General features: G+C 42.6%; 1 long non-coding RNA gene across 2 annotated transcripts; it reads left to right on the forward strand.

Moving 5' to 3' along the window:
- The first annotated feature begins 780 nt into the window (after positions 1-780).
- LOC115074122 lies at positions 781-13938 on the forward strand. Of its 2 annotated transcripts, XR_003852186.1 has the most exons (4): positions 781-2419; positions 8906-11141; positions 11278-11362; positions 13649-13938. It is a non-coding gene; the product is annotated as an uncharacterized LOC115074122 (long non-coding RNA). The 2 variants fall into 2 exon arrangements; XR_003852187.1 differs by lacking the exons at positions 11278-11362; positions 13649-13938 and having other exon boundaries at positions 8906-11216.
- Positions 13939-19044: the final 5106 nt, after the last annotated feature.

Genomic DNA, 19044 nt, shown 5'->3' on the forward strand with positions numbered 1-19044 from the left:
CAAGCGCCGGCACCATTTGGCTAACCAGAGCTTTCAATCAGCCAAACTCCAGTCCTGAAACCCAAACTGACCCCCCGGTGAAATGAATGATAAAACTGAAGGCCTTAATTGAGCTCTGGCTCTTTTTTTCACTCTTCCAGAAACAATTAGATTAACAAATTGAGCGGGGGGGGGGGGGGGAGCATTTTTAACTTCCTTTATTTCAGAACACGAATAGGAGGCTTTCTAGCCGATAAAACATTTCAGTAGCCGATTTCCCGAGCAGAAGCAGAAGAACCGTGGTTCCTTCTTTCCCCGAAAATAATGAAGAGGTTTTTTTGGTTTGTTTTTTTTTCCGTGAATCTCAGGGCCAAGCGCCCTTTTGTATAAGCACTGATAAGGGAGGATGTCATTGACTATGCAACAGTGAGCGCCTTCCCTCGCTCTCCCCTACCTCCCGGTCAGTGAAAAGGTGAAACGAACAAGATTAAATCGGACAAAAAAAAAAAAAGAGAAAGCTCTGTGTGTGTACTGTACAGTGTCTCTATATTTTACTCCGCAGGCTGTAAAGGGACAGAGAGTGAAAGAGGCAGAGCACGACTGAAAGAGAGAGGGAGAGGGAACGAGAGGGAGAGCGAGCGAAGGCTGGAGAGAGAAAAGGCTGAGACACAATTAGAGGAGGTGGAAGGAGGACGCAGCTTAACTCCGAGGCTGGATCGCTTGGAACGGTACCAGAAAGCACAGATCGAAAAGTGGGGGAATCAGCACAGCAGGCAAGTATTTTTTCTTAGGGGGGGAGGGGGGGGGGGACTAGCCCTTCAGCAGGGCCGTTTCAGTGTAGAAGGACTTAGAAGCCAGTTGGGAGGGAGTTCTAGTGTAAGGTTAACTTTCCCCTCTGACCTGCAGATAAGTTTTAAGAATGCACATATTGTGATTGAATTGGATCAGTTGTTTTTAATACACACACACACACACACACACACACACACACACACACACACATAATATTTCTTGCGACGGGGAAGTAAGCTCAATGTTGACTTGAGCACAATACACACACATACCACCTACACACATTTCTATAAATACATACATACAGTAAACTTGCATAAACACCTATGTGCAATCCCACACTACAGCGCTCATGCACATAAGGGATAAATCAAGTTCTGGTATGTGTACTTCGCCTTCCTCGGGAAAAAAATCCTGGGGTGAGATGGTGACTGTAGAATGTCAGATGCCTGTACTCGGGTTCTTGACTCTCACCTGCTCTGTTGTTTGAGCATCTAATGAAAAGATCGATGGCACTCAAGTTTATCTGTGTGATAGTGTCAACAGATTAAATGGGCAGCAATTCGATTCCACGGAGGGACTGACAAATCAGCTGCCAGAAATCGAGGGCCAAGGCATCCAGAATTCGTGCAATTCGTGGGAAATACGGACTTGGAATTCCTGCCCACTGGCTGGGGGAGGGGAATTGACTATGGTGCCCTCCTATATAATCAGGGAATAGAAAAAAAATACATTTAGAATTAATAAAACTGCTTTTATTTCTTTAGAAATTCACGTCGTATCTAAGCCATTAGTGTGTATGCACCGAGCCTGCCTGTAGCAACCCAAAGACGAAGTTTAGCGTTTTGAGCTCATTACCTTGCTTGCAAACTAAAGCAAGGGGTAACAGAAGAACGGCAGTTGTTCAACAGATTATGCACCTATAAACTGCCATTAAGGATTTTCTTTTTCTTTTTTTTAATGCAATTATACATGTATATAAATATCTTTAAACTGAATGCTATTTTCAGTATGTAAATACCACTTCACAGATTCAAACCCATCTTTAAAACAATAAACGCAGTAAAAAACAACTATTCTTTTCCCATTTAGATATTTACTTATTTAGAAAAAATGTATTAATATAATCTTAAATCAATTTAGCTCAGTGAAACCAGCTCGCACCTTTTTTTTTTTTTTTTGTAACTGTGTATACTTCTATCAGTAAAGACCTGAGAAGTTTGCTAACCCGTCAGATCACTTGAGCCCTCTGTGACAACTTTTAAAAAGCCAGTTTTGCTGTGGGGAAAACCTGTGAGAAATCAATAGTTGTTATTGTTTAAAAACCAACATACAATAATTTGCAGAGAGGCAAGCTCCAGCAGAGGAGTATATGAAAATAACTTTGTCTGCATGGGATGCATTTTACAAGCACCTTGCCCCTTTGTTATTTCTTTGTGATTATACATCATGTTGTTATTTCCAGAGTTCTTCTAAATTAAAGGTACATTAACCATGTGGCAGTCCGCTCATAACATAAAAATCCCTAAAGGCTTACTTTATTAACTTTTAGCAATCTCACTAAAACAGGTTCTGCCGTGAAAAAAATGAAATTTGGAAAATGCTCTATTGCTGAATGCCTCTGTCTTAATCTAGCAGAAACTGTGAGGTAGGTAACATTTCATACAATGCATATAATTCCAATAGTGCTGGATGGCAGAGAATATGTGTGTATTTAATAGTTTATGTACCTCAGAAAGCCTGGATTTAGAAGATAAACTCTTGAACGCATTCTGAATTGCAAAAATAAATATCTATACGGTTATTTTCCTTAAACCGGACTGTGTTTTTTCTTTTTGTTACAATCCCTTTAAACTGTAGGAAACAAGAGAAATGCTACATATTGAAATACCTAGAACTGGTATACTTTATTTTTAACTTTTCCATCCATAAACCAACTAGGTGTACTTATTTTTAAATTTTGGAAAAACGCATGGGATAGAGACATCCTTAAAGAGCTGCCTCTACTATTAGCAAGAGTCAGCAGAGGAAATATCTGGTAAATTATTTTTTTCCAGTTAAGCCATTAATCTTTCAAAGTAATTTTATCAACCTCCATAGCAAGATATAAAAGATGGTTATATGATAAACACGAAGAAATGAACACATCTGAAATAACGTGAAATAAGTCATTTTGATCAATCTGCTTATGTAATATTTTTGTTTTAGTTACCACATGCTTAAGAAAAAAAAATACTGTTAGTATTAGTGGGGAAAATACTTTGCCTTCATTTGCAACTCTTCTGGAAAAAAAAGTACTGTAAGGGACGAGTAATTATAGAAGAATGGGTCATAAAACTATTCTGCTATGTACAGCAAGGTACAACCTATATTTTGTAACTTTCTTTTCTATGGCCTGTAACTATCCATCAAATATGTTAACAAGGGGTGTTCAATATCTCTGCTCATGGACAAGGTTACAGGTATGCAGGGGTCATTCATACTCAAAAAGGTGGTATAAAAAGTCACTGTTACTCTGGTCCACATCTGTGCACATGTGAAGGGCCTGTTGGAAACAGAGAAGAGACAAGTTATCCCAGTGAATCAAAGAAAGTCAACAGAAATATAAAAGAACCTGCGGGCAAAGAAAAAAAAATGCATCTGAATGCAGAGCAAGATCTATAGAGGGCAATCCTGAGAATCCTCTCCAGCACTCTAGTGAATCCGGAAACAAATATTTACTTTCTGCACAAATAAAACTGCGGCGATCTTGATTCTGAGAGAGCCAAAAGAAACATTATTTTATTTTATTTTTGCGCAAAACAATTAGTGCGGTCTGGAAATTGTAAGCCCACGTCCATACTGTGACGTGTGTGTATAATGCCTGACGCCTGTTAAAAAGTTTTAAAGTGATTTGTTGTTCTCACAAGTAAAACAGGATAGTTTGAAGATTGTTATATTGCTCTGATCAATACAGTCAACTGTACTATGTATGTAATCACTTCCCTTAATAGATACCTGTCAAAGCACATGCTTCTTTTACTAACATGGATTAGCCCATCAGAAGTCGATTTGGGTTGGACACTTCACAGACTGTAAATATCGTTCGAAATTCTTAAATACTTAACGCGCCCCCCTCCGGTAGCCCCTACCCTCCATCCCGCCCCCCACCCCCCAGCTATGATCCTGCAAGTGCATTGATTGTAACTCCAGCTGTTCTGGCAGAAAAAAAAAGGCAGTAAATAAATGAACCCATAAATTTGATTTAAATGTTGAAGCTTTGTATTTTCACTTATAATGGCAAATGCATGCTTGTCACAGCTTTGAATATTGAAGTTTGAAGGTTGCATACGTTCTGAACAAGCCAAATGAAAGCTACAACACGAAAAGTTGTCCTTGCCTACCACACCTCATACTTCAGCATGATATATTTCACTGTACCGTACAGATGACCTGCACAAATCTTTGATGCTAAACTGAAGTGAGACCTATAGGGAAGTTAAAATTGCCTGATCTAACCAGGCTGAGCGAGACTTCTCTGTTTTGTTGTTAACCCCTTGCACTGAATCTTCTGAAGCTGAAAGGGAGAGGCGAGGGGCTTTTGTACTAGTTGATCCTTAGGCTATTCTGGGGCTCAGGTTGGTGTGAAAGGGACGAGGAGGTCACTTGAAATCTCCTTTTATCTACTTCTATTTTCTCTCTGGATCAGCAACTTTGAATAGACACCATCTAATCGCTCTTAATAGAAAGAAACTGTGAGAATAAAAAAAAAATGCCTCTGCTCTGCTGACTGTGTGTGGATGTATGTATTTCTGGATGCATGCATGTCTTCTCATTTTTGCTAAGATGTTTCTATTCAGAATTCTAACAAGAATTAAGTGTTCGACCCAATAATTCTCCCTGCTTGTAAGCTGTAAGAGACATTAGTTGACATGGTTGGCCTTGAAGCGGCTGAGCATTTTCGGGAAAGAGAGAGAGAGAGAGAGAGGCTGATTGCTTTAGAATGAAGCACAATGTGAAAATGAGTAACTTCTTTTAAAGTTTGCGTCAGCAGAAGGGTCCTGGTGTAACTGCACTGTCTTTTGTGTGGAAAGACATGGGAAGCAGAGGCACTGTTGCAATAGAAAAAGGATTATGACATGTTGAAAAGGTCTTCAGTAAGCACAATAAATACCGCTATCTGTGATTCTCCTATTAGCTCCCTTTTTTTAAGTAAAGGGATTGGGGAAATGGTGAATGCTAACTAAAACTATGAGATTATGAGGGATAACGCTAATGAAATGAAAAGTTACGTAGTTCAATTAAGTGCCCGGGAGTATAGAATTCCATTTTTTTTCCACCAAAATGATATCAGTCAGAAAAAAAAAAGGTGGGTTTTTTTTTTTTTTAATTTTTCTTATTTTTCAGAGGGAGAAGCTACTGCTTCAGACTAAAGTCAAAAGCTCATCTCCCTCCCCACCCTCCTACCATATTCGCATGTCTTTCTGTTCTCGGGATGCTTTGGCTGTAAATTCCTGTAAGGGAACACTTTGTTGCTAAGGCTACTCATTTTCTTTCCCAAACACAAATCTTTTACGCTACAGGACCGGCTAACGCAGCCCTGTGCAGAGTCCTGGAGAAAAGCCCCAGCGGGCCAGCGCCATTCGCCAACAGCACCAGGATGAAACCAAGTGGGGAAAAGCCAGAAACCCCCAGAGCGGGGCTGTTTACAGGAAAGGCCGGGACTACCGCAGGGCTCCCTAATGCAACCGGAATCAAATTCATCAGAAGAAACTCAAGTGAACGTAGTCGTGTATTTCTGAGGAGCAGTGTGAGGTCAAACTGCTGCTTAACACATTCTTTCCCACTCGGGGTCTCCATCTCCTGAACGCCGAAGCAATGTCCCTTTCACTTTTCATTAGCTTTATAACTAAAGGCTTTCTATTGTCCGCCTGGCGCAGGCGATCCCTCCCGGTGCAATGCTTAGCTTGCTTGTTATTTGTGTGCGTGGTGCCCTAGACAGTTCATGCGGAAGAACTTCATGGCCTTTTTCGAAATGTAGAAATTCATTTTGAAACTCGGTACTACACACAGAAGTGCAATGATTTGTTAGTTTAATGCAATGCCTTGCTTTATAGAAACAGCCTTTGAGGACAGGGGAAAACCACACCCATGCGCCATATGTAGAATTCCAGTATGAAAGGTGCAAAGACTTTTAAGTACAGGACACGGAAAATCGGTTTCATTGACACAACACTCTCCTTCCGTACTCCTGAGAGATCGGACGCTTACTTATGATGTCATTTTTTATATTGGGGTTTTTTTTCTTTCAATATTTACTTCAGCTTATTGCGCGCAAAGCTGAACCCAGCCGAAAGGAAGCAAAATGCATGTTTTAACAAAATGGAATGCTCTATGCATTAAACATATTAGGAAACTGTCAGAGATGTTCAAAAACGTGTTTGAAAAAGCAGTCATATTTGGTAAACTGCTCTTTATGTAAATACAAATGAATAAATTACTCTCAAACCAGCTAGTTGGGTGTAATAGTTTAGCAGGACTAATTGCAGACAATGGAGCTGAAATGACTTTTCCAATTAGCTGCTGGTTGGAGTTTAGTTGAAGGATCTGTCAGCTCTAGCGATGGGTAATTGCCTTATTGGTCACAAAACTATCATCTACTTAGAACATATGTGCTAATTACTCTGGATGGGCGTCGAAAAAGAAGCCATAAATCTATTAGCACTTAAAAAAGTCTATGGGGCTGGGAAACAACCAAACTAACCTGTAGATTATCGTCAATAGGGGAGAAGTCTACGACGAATAAATACTTTTCTTCTTGATCCCCGGATGTACTTCAGTTACACTGGGAACAGCACGACCAGGGAGGCAATAGTTTCACTATAGAAGTCCTAGCAGTAAAATATTGCTCCACAAAGCGAATATCCCTTAGATTTTACTCCCCGCACACACACATGTACACACACCCCTATAGTGCAAAATTTAAGGGACATTAGGGTTATAGTTAAAAATTGGTTTAGAAATCTTTTAATTTGATTATGCTTAGAAACCAATGTGCTTCAGAACGGATACATCTGTGTAACAAATGTAATGTAATAATCTATATAATTCGCTTAGGAGATCCGTGGTGTTCATTATCTCAGAATGATTGAAACTACTCCGACCTCCTTAAAGCATGTGGCTTCGTGTATATGGTGAAGAGAAAAAAAAAAAAAGATCATATGATTTAATTGCATTGTAATTTTTCTTAAAGCAAGACAGCTATGATATCCATCCCATGTAGATGTAGCACAGAGAGCAGAGAACATTTCCAGGTACACGGTGTAGAAACTGTTTAAAGAATTCATTTAAGTCATCGCCACAAATTCCCATAGGGAGATGGTGGAAAGTTGACCTTTCCTAAAAGCTCTATCCTGGTGGGATTATTTTACCGCCCATCACCTAAGTGTGCTGCAGAGGCTGCATTCCTTCCCTCCTGATGAATCAGATAAAAAAAAAACAACTTCCTAATCCTTTCATACCCTTGTGCTTTGGCGATGGGTGCATATAGAGGAAGGTGCATTATCTGCCAACATCTCAGGCTCTCCGGTTCCAAAGTATGTGAATAGGAAGCTTCCTCTTTCTGTTCAAAGTAGAAACATGGTCCTCTTCCCCTCTTTTTAATATTTGATACTTTTTCACGTTCATAGATCTTCTTTATTCCGAAATATTTTTATTGTAATCTCTGGTAACTCTCTCCCCACCCCCCCCCCCCACCATCTAAAAGGTATATTTTATTTTCAACTTGTTTGCTATTTGTAATGGTGTAATTAATTGATTTGCTGTTGTTTTCAGTCAAATTTGACTCCAAACTGCTTTTCCTTTTACATATAATTAACCTTTTTTGCACTATATATATTCCATATTCTATTTCTATTTTTTTTTTTTTTAGAAACTCGTGCATCATTAACCTCCAATACATTTTTGGTTGTCTAGTATGATTATCTGATTTAAATTAGGACATCTATATGAAATGGGATACCTTACTTTTAAGCTCAATTTAGCTCATAATAGCGGCCCTGTGAGGTGTGGTTAATTGGCAGGGATAAAGGCGTAATGACTTGACAGGGAGACTGCAATGATCTTTTAATGCACTTCTTAACAGTGGCAAGTAATTTCTTTGGCAAAAGAGTAATAAAAGGTGATTTTCTTACGGAAACAAATTCTACTTTGCAACTGGTGATTTATATGCGGTGGAAAACAAATGATGTTTCAAGGTATGTGTTTCAAAAGAGTAGGGCTTTATGTTATCAAAGTCTGATCATTGATTCGAATGCCTTTTGAATGATCTCCTCACTCACGCGGGTTACTGTCAAATGACTTAAAAAATGATTGCACCACCTCGAGCTATGTTTCTACTACGCAGTGTGTGTGCAGGTGAGAGCACTGTGCTCATGCTGCTTGAATTTGCTCAGAATAGTTTGGGGCCAGCTGAAAGTTTTTAACAGCTTTTGCACACAGCTTGGTTTTGGTCTCGGTGAGGTCAAGACAAGGAAACGCCAAAGCTCACGTTTTAGTCCAACGGCCAACGCGAAACTGATTAAAGATCGGTCACGTTGCTTAAAAAAGTAAGAAGGGAATCCAGAACTGGAAATGGAATTTGCATTGTGCAGCCTGTTTACTGGACAATATCTATCCAGACCAATATGCTTAAGTAGTCCTTCTTTCACGACTATATTGGCTGTAACCATTGTCTAGACAAATATGTTTATCTACTCTTTCTTTCTTTCAGCTCTAAATAAAGTACAGCAGTATTTGTAGAATCCCTTTTCAATGTCTTAACTGTAAAACTCTGTTATAATACTACTCATTCGAGTTTTTGTCTTCTTATTCTCCCTTTGTCTCCAAATAAATTCTGCGCCTCAAACATCAAATCATCTTCCAAATTTCCTTAATTCAACCAAATGCATAAAAATAGGATGCTCGTTTTGGGGAAAATGTGAACAAACCTTGATTTTCTTTCCCCCCCATTTTTGCCTGGATCTTGTTTGACGTTATTCCCCTACAGTTTGCGATAATGCTTACCTTGATTTTTCAGGTTTGGGCTCCCTTTGGAAACTAGAAGAGAATATAAAATTTGCTTTCACATTACTGGACCTTTTTATTTTTATTACAGTGAGAGATCGCCGGATTTCCGCTGCTCCCATTGTCCGAATCACTTGCAGAACCTCTAGCAAGGCAGCGCGCACCTGTAAGAAAGTTTTATTTAACATCATTTCTACTGGAGGGTTTTTATGTAGAAACACCTTTCATAGCATTGTGTCCGACAAACTTTAATGGAATTCAAATTAAATTCTTAAAAACCCCTGCTTACCTGTGTATGTTTATAAAATTTGACAAGGTCTAATGTGAATTCTTTGGATTACGCTTGATTTAATTCTATTTACAACTTCTATCTCTTTGCTTTTTGGTCTGGCAGAGATATTAGGAATTAAGAGCAGATTAGATATATATGTAGTTATGCAGATTGGTTTATACAAAGTGCAGAAAATATTTACACCAAACTATGAAAAAAATTACAGATCAATATATTTTGCCTCGTACACAGCTCATGCCCACTCTATTACAAGCATTGTTAGAGATAAAATGTGTTAGTTGGATTTCTGTGTGTGGTGGGAAGTCATCTTTTTCCAACTTCAAAAGCCTGTGCTACTGTCCATCCCCGGCGACCTCCTATTTATATTTACACTCGTAAATAAAACTATTTTAAAAAACCCCCCAAACAAACAACTAGTACAGTTGTTTTGTTTGTTTGTTTGTTTCTGGGTGCGAGTGCTTGTCTGCCTGTTGTGTGCTTATAGTACTGTGCCTTACATACCGAGAGGACACAAGCACGCGGAGCATTTATAGGCGCTTATCCGGTTGTGTCGCTATTTTCAGATTTCTATCACTGTAAGATCTTTTTTCTTATGTGATAAACCAAGGCAATGGACACCCCGGGAAACGTATACAGAGCGCTTTCAGCCAGTATTAAAACACAGACAATGGGCGGACATTGAAACAAAATACAATCACAGACTCTTGAGAAAGCAGAAGGCAGGAATGAGGTAATGCAAAAGTTGCCCGGCCACCGTGGTCGCCAGGACGGGGATCTGTCTATTGTCTAAAACCTTTCTTCCATTCTATATCTTGACAAAATCTTAGTTATCTCATGGCCTTTCTAGCAGGGGAAAAGGACCCTCCCCCCCGCCCCGAAGAGGCAGAGAGCTGTTTCAGCGGCGGCTGTAGGCTAGCAGCACAGAATCTCTTTCAGGTGGGTCCTGGAGCTTGGACCTTGACCGCGGACAAAAACACGGGACCGGCAGACCTCTTGATCCTTTCAGTGGGATGGGGATCTGATGATCAAAGCGCTGTAAGGATAAGCGAGATCAATTGCAAGGCGAGCTCCCGAGTCGCCGGCTCTCTGCCAGACGGTGCAGCAGCCGAGCAGCTCTCTTCGCTTGTGTGCAAGCTTCGGCTTACTCCCGGTTTCCCAAGAGGGAGAAGCTGACAGATGTCAGGACGCACTTTCAGCACTCTCCAGACAACTTTACCGGGCACATCTTTATATGTTTGTACTTTGTACTGTAGTTGATTGCCTGGGCAATATTTGAGAGATGGATTGTGCCAGACTGGAGGTGCTGAAAGGCGGAGAGCTAATCAAGGCCTGGTCCGCCCAGCCATGCCCTCAGGTTACCATAATCCCCTCACAAACCGGCAGAAGATTGGAGAGAAAATACGTTATTTATAGCAGCAGGGACACTAAACTGCATTTTTTTTTAAAACAGAATTATGCAGAATTGGTAATGCAGAAAACAAGTGAATTGTCAGTGGCCATGCAAGTGCAATCTTCAAATCTTGCCTTCATTTAGTAACAAAAAGGCAAAAGTTTGTTTCCATAGCTCTGGGCAACAGGTGAAAGGCTCTGCAGGTCGGCGGCGGGATCTCTGGGACCGGGCAGAATCCCGAAGCGGCAGACTGCGAGCTGGACACATCTGGTACCCAAACCGTCACATTAAACCTTTCTAGGGCTGCAAGCACAACGTGTACTGAGAACAATTAAAACCTCAAGCTTTGACAGTTAACAGGACAGTCTATATTTTTTTTATACTGTGGAGGGTTGTTTTTTTTTTTTAAATTGTGGTTATATCATTGTGTTAAACATTGTCTTCCTGCAAACAGGGATTGCCAAAAGAAAAAAAACGCCATTTTCTAGCCAAAACATTTTTTTTTTCGTCTGAGCTAACCCTTCCTCCTCCTCTCCACCCCCCCCCCCACAAAAAACCCCCTCCAAACTGAAGCAATCAAAGTAAACAAACAGCAGAAATCTGCCGCTCCAGATGTTGCCACGCCTCGGTGGCAGTTGTGAGCAGGTAAGACAGAATGGGGCGGCATTGGGAAGGGCAAAGACTTAATTGGCAAGGGCCTCTTTTGACAGGAAGGATGAGTAAAACGGTGCGGCTGGGTTTGTTTATTTATTTATTTATTTTCTCCTCCTCCCATCCCAAGCCCCAGTTGCTGTGGCCCAGTCGATCCGTGACTGCGGAGGCGGCCCCGAATCTGTTTTCCTTCAGGATTGTCATCATGGAAGGGGGTAAGAGTGGAAGTGAAGTCATTTGGCTATTCTTTAGAAACTTTTTTTTTTTTTAATAATATTCTCTTTGCTGGGAACTGCTTCTTTATTTTATTAGGACCAGGCTGGCTCCCATCACGTTCGGAGGGCAGGGCTGCTTGAAGCAATTAAGGCTCAGCAATTAGCCGAGCTCCGGTGACCCCCGGCAGCCTCGGCACCCGCTCTCGCCGTCGCCCCTTCAGCCTCTTCAAAGCACCGAGAGATGAAGCTGGGGGGGGAGGGGGATAAGGGAGCCCCTCCCCCCCAAAAAAGCTATACAAAGGTCCCTGTTTATTCTATCAGACGGGGGGACCCCCCCCCCCCACGCAGGGGCCACTTCTCCAGGCTCCCTTGCACGGCTGCCTGGGCGGTTTCCCCTCCCCTCCCCCCTCTTCGGCTGGGTTTGTGGAAGCGAAAGTCTCGCCGGGTTCTACGCGTTTCCGCCGGGCTTTCAGGCTCGGGGGGGGGGGGGGATGGTGGTGGTAAATGCCGGCACTGGGATGGGGCCTTCCACCGGGGAGGATGCTCTACGCACCAGCCTGGGACCCCCCCCCCATCTCCTCCTCCCCGGATCGTGTTAGACGCCCCCTCCCCACCCCCCTCCCAGAAGGATCCGCTGGCCCCCGCCGCACACGTTTGGTTTCCCTCTGACGTAGGGTAGCAGCTTAAGCAGCACTGAATTCTGCCCTGGGATGAGCCGGGACCTTTGCCTGCACGGAAGGGGGGGGGGGGGGGGTTTGGCTGCAAGCTGCCATGTGTTTTATGCAGTAAAAATACAACCCTTAAAGGGAATCCATCAAGGACTTAGTAGCGTGGCGAGACAGATGTTTTCCATGGCTCGTTCTCAGCGGTAGCAGTCAGAAGTTGTACTAGTGATGAATTTCTCTGGGTACGTGGAGATCTGAGGGCTTTCTCCGTCCTTTCCGGGAAGATAATCGCCAGGATTCCCCCCCCCCCCCCGTACACGACACGCTTCAGACTGTGAGGCGGATCGATGCAATGAGCTGCCCTCATTGACTGCTTTGTAAAATTGAACAAACCATTCTTTTGATGGGGACTCTTAAGTCGCATTCCCGGCAGCGACACTGTAACTCCAGTAACCTTAAACGTCTTGGCAGTAATTACAGCATCCCTGAGTGTAATTAAAACCGCATCTGCCCCGATAGCAGTGCATTCCTGCAGTACTGGCTTCAGATGGAAGGCTGCGTTTGTTGCTCACCATGGACCATGGTAACATCTGCTTTGCTTTTTTTTTTTTTTTTGGAATACAAGTTTTGATGTCTCAGTCCCTGGACGGTCAGTGGTTCGGGACATGTCACTTCGCTGGTGGTGACCTTGGTATCAGAGGCCTCTCGCTTCAGTCTTAAGGCAGATTTCATATCGCATTTCATATGAACACACTTGTGGCCTCTCTGTGGTACATCACAAACTATGCTAGCAAAAGATTTATATTTTGTACAATTGCTTTTTGTTTTGTTTTGTTTTATACATTGATTTCTATTTTCACCCAGAGTGATGTTCCATTTTAAACTTTGCAGCACAATTCATATAACATACCAAGGGGGTGCACAAACTCTTTCCTGGAGAGCTTCAACCCACGCAAGGGTTTTCAGGATTGCCACAATGAATATTCATGGCATCTGCTTGCTTGCACTGCCTTCCCTTGTATGCAAACAGATCCCATGCATATCCATAATGGAAATCCTGGAAACCCCGCTGGACTGCAGCCCATGAGGACCGAATTTGTTCACCTCTCTAATTATGAAGTTCTTCATTCAGGCCATATCATTATAAGGGACCGATTGTAATCTCAAACTGAAAAGCAACATTGCAGTCATGGCAGCTATAGTCTAAAGCAACTTAATCAAGCAAGTGAAACAATACATATGTCCTAGAATTCTTTAATGGATAATACTAATAATAATGATAATTCATTTACATCTAGATATAATTCAGCCCAATTGATGCAAGATGACGATTAGCAATGCAGGAAAGTAGTGAAGATTTTAGAACTTTGCCCATGGGCTCACCCCACTATGGAAGAGAAATCTTTATTTGACAAAATAGGCAATCAACTGAAATCCATCCTCTTTAAATAAACTGATTCTCCAGTATTTTCCCAGTGTTGGTGTAAGTTGTTGTCTGTGATGTCCCCCAGGGCTCTTTGCTCTGCTCTCTGATTTGGTGTATAAAAGCAGCTCTGAATGATGGATTACTGTGTCATTGCAGCCTGCGAAGGATTAATTTGTTTCATTGATTTCTCTTTAGGCAGATTGCCAGAATTCGCTGCTTCTCACCTTTCTCCAAGACTTCTAACAGTAATAGACAGTAATAGCCTAAGACAAATCAGCCCCTTTTTTTGTAAAAATAGAACCACAAAAATCTTAAGTTCCAAGAAAGCAGAGGAGCTATTTCTTCTGACGACAAATATGTATTTATTTTTTTATTCATTTATATATATTTAATTTTTATAAAATTATAAATGTAAATTATTTGTATTTGTAAACTGTCAATAAAGAGTTTATCTAAAAAAAAACCTGTTTATATTTTAAGCTGAATACCCCTATTGTTTTTCTTAGTGACGTTATAAAGACTATATTCTTGTAACTATATATTTACAAAGGATCTTAAAAAAATAAATAAATTGGAAAATATTTAAACTTTTATGGCCCCATTGAATGCCATTGGATACTGGCCTGTTGTCTGTATTTGATAAATTGGATATTCAGGTCTGATAATTAAAACATTTATAGGATAATTGAAATAGAGTTAGAGCAAACATCAGCTACCCCTTGCGTGGTATTCATTTTGCTTTTTGATAGGTCTTACCCATAATCTATTGCCTTTGCCCTAGAATTTTTCATTGCTAGCAGACATAGCACAAAGTGTGGGAGCTCGGGAGAGCCTGTGGACAGTGGCATATATGGTGCAAAATGAAGTTTTAAGCATTTATATAGGTTTTTTGAAAATTACCCCTGGTATTGTATGCATAAAAATACACTCAAAAGCGATTTTGCTTGTGTGTCACAAAGAGGAATTCCTGTGGGTGGAGCAGTATGGAGAAATCATTTACTGTACTTTCAAATTTTGAAAGCATGCAGGGGAATAATCACGTGGGTAAATGTGTGCAACTATCCCGCACTAAGGTCCACATAGGCCCACTAAGTTTCAAAGTGGATTTAATGTGTGCAAGTCCACTTTGAAAGCCAGGGCTGAAGTTCATGTGCACTTTGCATGTGTGCAGGCTTCAGCCCTATGCAGGCTGTTATAAAATTGGTTCATAATGTTTTATCAAAAGCTAAAGAGAACAAGCAAAGAGATTTAGGGAACTGGAAACTAGGATATGGGGCTGTGGTTCCTAGTCTGTACATTATGTTCACTTGGAGAGGGTTTTGCTTTCTAATATTTAAAACATATTTTTCTCTCCCATACTAGTGGTTTGATAAAATAAAAGACTGCATCCAATATATCTATCAACTTAATTCAGCACTAGGTGAGTGAGAATATTTTAAAACTGTGTCAGCAAAGCTAGACATCATGAGGTAGTTAATTAATACCTTCCTAAAAAGTTATGTAAGACAGTGAGTCAGAATCTTGCAGAGAAGAGGAGTGGCGATAAAAAGGTGGTCTTGATTTTTAAAGCAACGTATGTGCATAAAGCCTTGTATTTATTTATTTATTTATTTATTTATTTAAAATGCTTATATTCCACTCGTGTGCCACAGTCTTTCCAAGCAGATCACAGCAGCAGCTTTATGCATATACATGGAGTTTGGAAAAGCACCCGCAAAACCCCATTTTGAGCATATAGAGAGGTGTTCTGGGGGTGGGAGGAAAGGGGGAGAGTTGGGGAAGGAGTAGTCAAGAAGTTAGAGCAGCAGGCTGCAAACAGCTTGTGACCTTGGACACGTCACTTTACTTTCCATTGCCTTAGGTACAAATTTAGACAGTGAGCCCTCTGGGAATAAGGAAATACCTAGAGTACCTGAATGTAATCCAGTTTGAAGTGTCATGAAAGGCTCAATATAAATAAAAAAATATTTTTATTGTACATGCATACTTTCAGTTCTAGATAGTATGTGGGTAAATACACACGCAGAGAGTTACATCTGCTATGGAGTAGTTACAATTTTCTGCACATATGTGTATACATGTACTGGAATAACTTGTGAATTTTCAAAATGGACTTATGTGCACCTACACAGATTGCTACAAAAATAACCTTAGTATGTCTACTCAGTGGTCAAAGGGATAGGCTAGATCCTACTAGTACTACTACTATGTTATGTTTTGGTATGGTATAGTTTTATACTACCTTCCTTGATACAGGTTCAACTCAAAGAGGTTTGCAAAATTAGGGATGTGAATCGTTTTTGAACGATTAAAATTATCGTCAGATAATTATCGTCAGATAATTATCGTCAGATAATTATCGTCAGATAATTTTAAAATCGTCCTAAATCATTAGAGTGCACGATACAATACAAATGCCCTCGATTTATCATCAGGGGCATTTGTATTGTATCGTTAAATAGGGCACGGGAATTATTTGGGGGAGGGCGGGAAAACCGGCACACCAAAACAACCCTTAAACCCACCCCGACCCTTTAAAACCAATTCCTTACCCTCCCCCACCCTCCCGAACCCCCCCAAAATGTTAAATTACCTGGTGGTTCAGTGGGGGAGGGGGGGTGTGTGTCCCGGCGCGATCTCCCGTTCTCGGGCCATCGGCGCCATTTTGGCTGCCACTAATTAAAATGGCGCCGATGGCCCGATAAAAAAAACAACCCACCCGACCCTTTAAATCGACCCCCTTAGCCTCCCCCACCCTCCCGACCCTTTTTTTTTAGGGAGGCCCGCGCCGCTAAAAAAAACAACCCCACCCGACCCTTTAAATCGACCCCCCCCTCCCGACCCCCCCAAAACCTTTTAAAATTACCTGGTGGTCCAGGGGGGCCTCGGGGAGAGATTTCCCGTTCCCAGGCATCAGCTGTTCTAAAAAAAAAAATGGCGCTGATGCCCCTTTGCCCTTACCATGTGACAGGGTATCCGTGCCATTGGCCGGCCCCTGTCACATGGTAGGAGCACTGGATGGCCGGCGCCATCTTTAAAGATGGCGCCAGCCATCCAGTGCCGGCCATCCAGTGCTCCTACCATGTGACAGGGGCCGGCCAATGGCACAGATACCCTGTCACATGGTAAGGGCAAAGGGGCATCGGCGCCTTATTTTTTAGAACAGCTGATGCCTGGGAACGGGAAATCTCTCCCCGAGGCCCCCCTGGATCTCTCCTCTCCCCGAGGCCCCCCTGGATCTCTCCCTGAGGCCCCCCGAGGCCCCCCTGGACCACCAGGTAATTTTAAAAGGTTTTGGGGGGGTCGGGAGGGTGGGGTCGATTTAAAGGGTCGGGTGGGTTTTTTTTTTTAGCGGCGCGGGCCTCCCTAAAAAAAAATTAGCAGAAACGATTCCAATTCACATATCTTAGCGATCAGATTTCCCCCCCCCAGCCGAATCTGATCGTTGGGGGAGGGCGGGAAAACCGGCACACCAAAACAACCCCTAAACCCACCCCGACCCTTTAAAATCAATTCCTTACCCTCCCCCACCCTCCCGAACCCCCCCAAAATGTTAAATTACCTGGTGGTCCAGTGGGGGGGGGGGGGGAAGGGGGTCCCGGCGCGATCTCCTGCTCTCGGGCCATCGATCTGGCACACGATTCACATCTCTAGTTTGCATCAAATAGTTAAATGCAGACATCATGAAGTCCATATTCAGCAACTATGTGGCTTGGCTAGTTAGCCATATAAACGTATCCAGCTAACTTTACATATTCCATCTATCTTAAAGTTAGCCAGATAAGTTTATCCGGCTAACTTTAGGACAGGTCTATGGGATGACTAGAGTTAACTGGATTAGTTATCTGGCTAACTCTGAATATCAGAGTTAGCTGAATAACTCACCTGGCTAACTCAATTCCTCCAGTTACACCCAGAGGGGCAGATTTTCAAAGGGTTACGTGCGTAAGATACGCGCGTAACCCCTGAAAAGCTGCCCCTGCCTGCCCCTGCGCGTGCCGAGCCTATCTTGCATAGGCTCAGCGGCGTGCGCAAGCCCCAGGATGCACGTATGTCCCGGGGCTTGCAAAGAGGTTCGGGGCATGGGCGGTCTGCGGCGGTCCAGGGGGCGTGGCCTGAGCCTCCAGGCACAGCGGCCATTTGCCGCTGTGCCCAGGATCGCAGGCCGGCCATTGGCCGGCGTGCGTAACTTCTTCAACAAAGGTAAGGGGGGGTTCTAGGTAGGGCTGGGGGGGCGGGTTAGGGAGGGGAAGGTGCGGGAGGGCGGAGGGAACGGAGGCAGGCTGTGCAGCTCGGCGCGCACAAGTTGCACAATTGTGCACCCCCTTGCGCGTGCCGACCCTGGATTTTATAATATGCGCACGACTGCGTGCGCATATTATAAAATCGGGCGTAGATTTGTTTGCGCCGGGTTGTGCGAACAAATCTGCGCCTAGGCGCATGTTTTAAAATCTGCACCTGCGTGCAGGTTTTAAAATCTGCCCCAGAGAGTGCTCCTAACTTATCCAGCTAAATTGTAGCCCGCTAACTTATTATCCAGCTAGAAGTTAGCCAATAAGTGCTTAAATCTTTATTTAGCCAGATAACTTCTGATTTATGCTTTTGAATATGGATTTCCATAATAATATATCAAAAATACATCACAAGCGTACTTCAATAGTATATCATAATAATACGGCAATAAAACAGAACATACTACTACTACTACTACTACTACTACTTATCACTGTATTGTGCTATTTAAGATATGCAGCTCTGTACAAATATATTTAAGAAACAGTCTCTGCTCAGTAGAGCTTATAATTTAGTCAAGACAAACATACAGGATAAATAAGAGACTTTAAGAGTTTATGATCAGGAGAACCAGGAATTAAAACTTAAAAGCAGTCTCAACATGGTAAGATTTTAGGCTGAATTTGAATAAGGCCAGAAAAGTAATAAGACCCACCTACTTAGAATGAATGGAGCTCATGAGGAAGAGCGAGGGAAGAGATAAAACAGGAGACATTATGAGGAGTAGCAGAGTGAATGCACTAGTAGGGAAGTAAGAGAAGCTTGAACTGAATGTGGAAGTAGATATGGAGGCTGAGGAATGAATGGCAAACGCTGAGCTCTGGAGCTTACTCTCTTTGCTTTGCTAAAAATTTCCTGAATTTACTTATTTCCTTGGAATCCTTTTGTGGTACAAGGCCACATACAAAGCGCAAAGCAAAAATAAGAGAATTTACCTTAACTCCGATTCCGACTTCAAGGCAGCCCCGGATTGAGAAGGTTTTTGCCGGACTAGAGCAACCGTCGCCAGAGGGAGGGGCCGCTGGTGGATTCAGCGGAGAGCAGATGCTGAGCCCCTTGGCCGTCGAGACATCATTGAGCCCAGGCGCACCAACCACACCGGATCCACCGCTCGGGACTATGGGACCTGAGCTGATTACAGCTGCTCTGTTGGAGGAAAAAACGGCTTCAGAGGAAGGCATCCAGAGAAGGAGTAATGGACGTACACTGCCTTCGGAGAGCCTGAAGTTAACGGGCTCCAGGGGCCTGGTAGACGAAGCATAGCATCAAGCTGGGGAAAGAGAAGAGCCCTTGGAGGA

This window comes from Rhinatrema bivittatum, chromosome 1 (genome assembly GCF_901001135.1).
Source record: "Rhinatrema bivittatum chromosome 1, aRhiBiv1.1, whole genome shotgun sequence".
NCBI lineage: Eukaryota > Metazoa > Chordata > Amphibia > Gymnophiona > Rhinatrematidae > Rhinatrema > Rhinatrema bivittatum.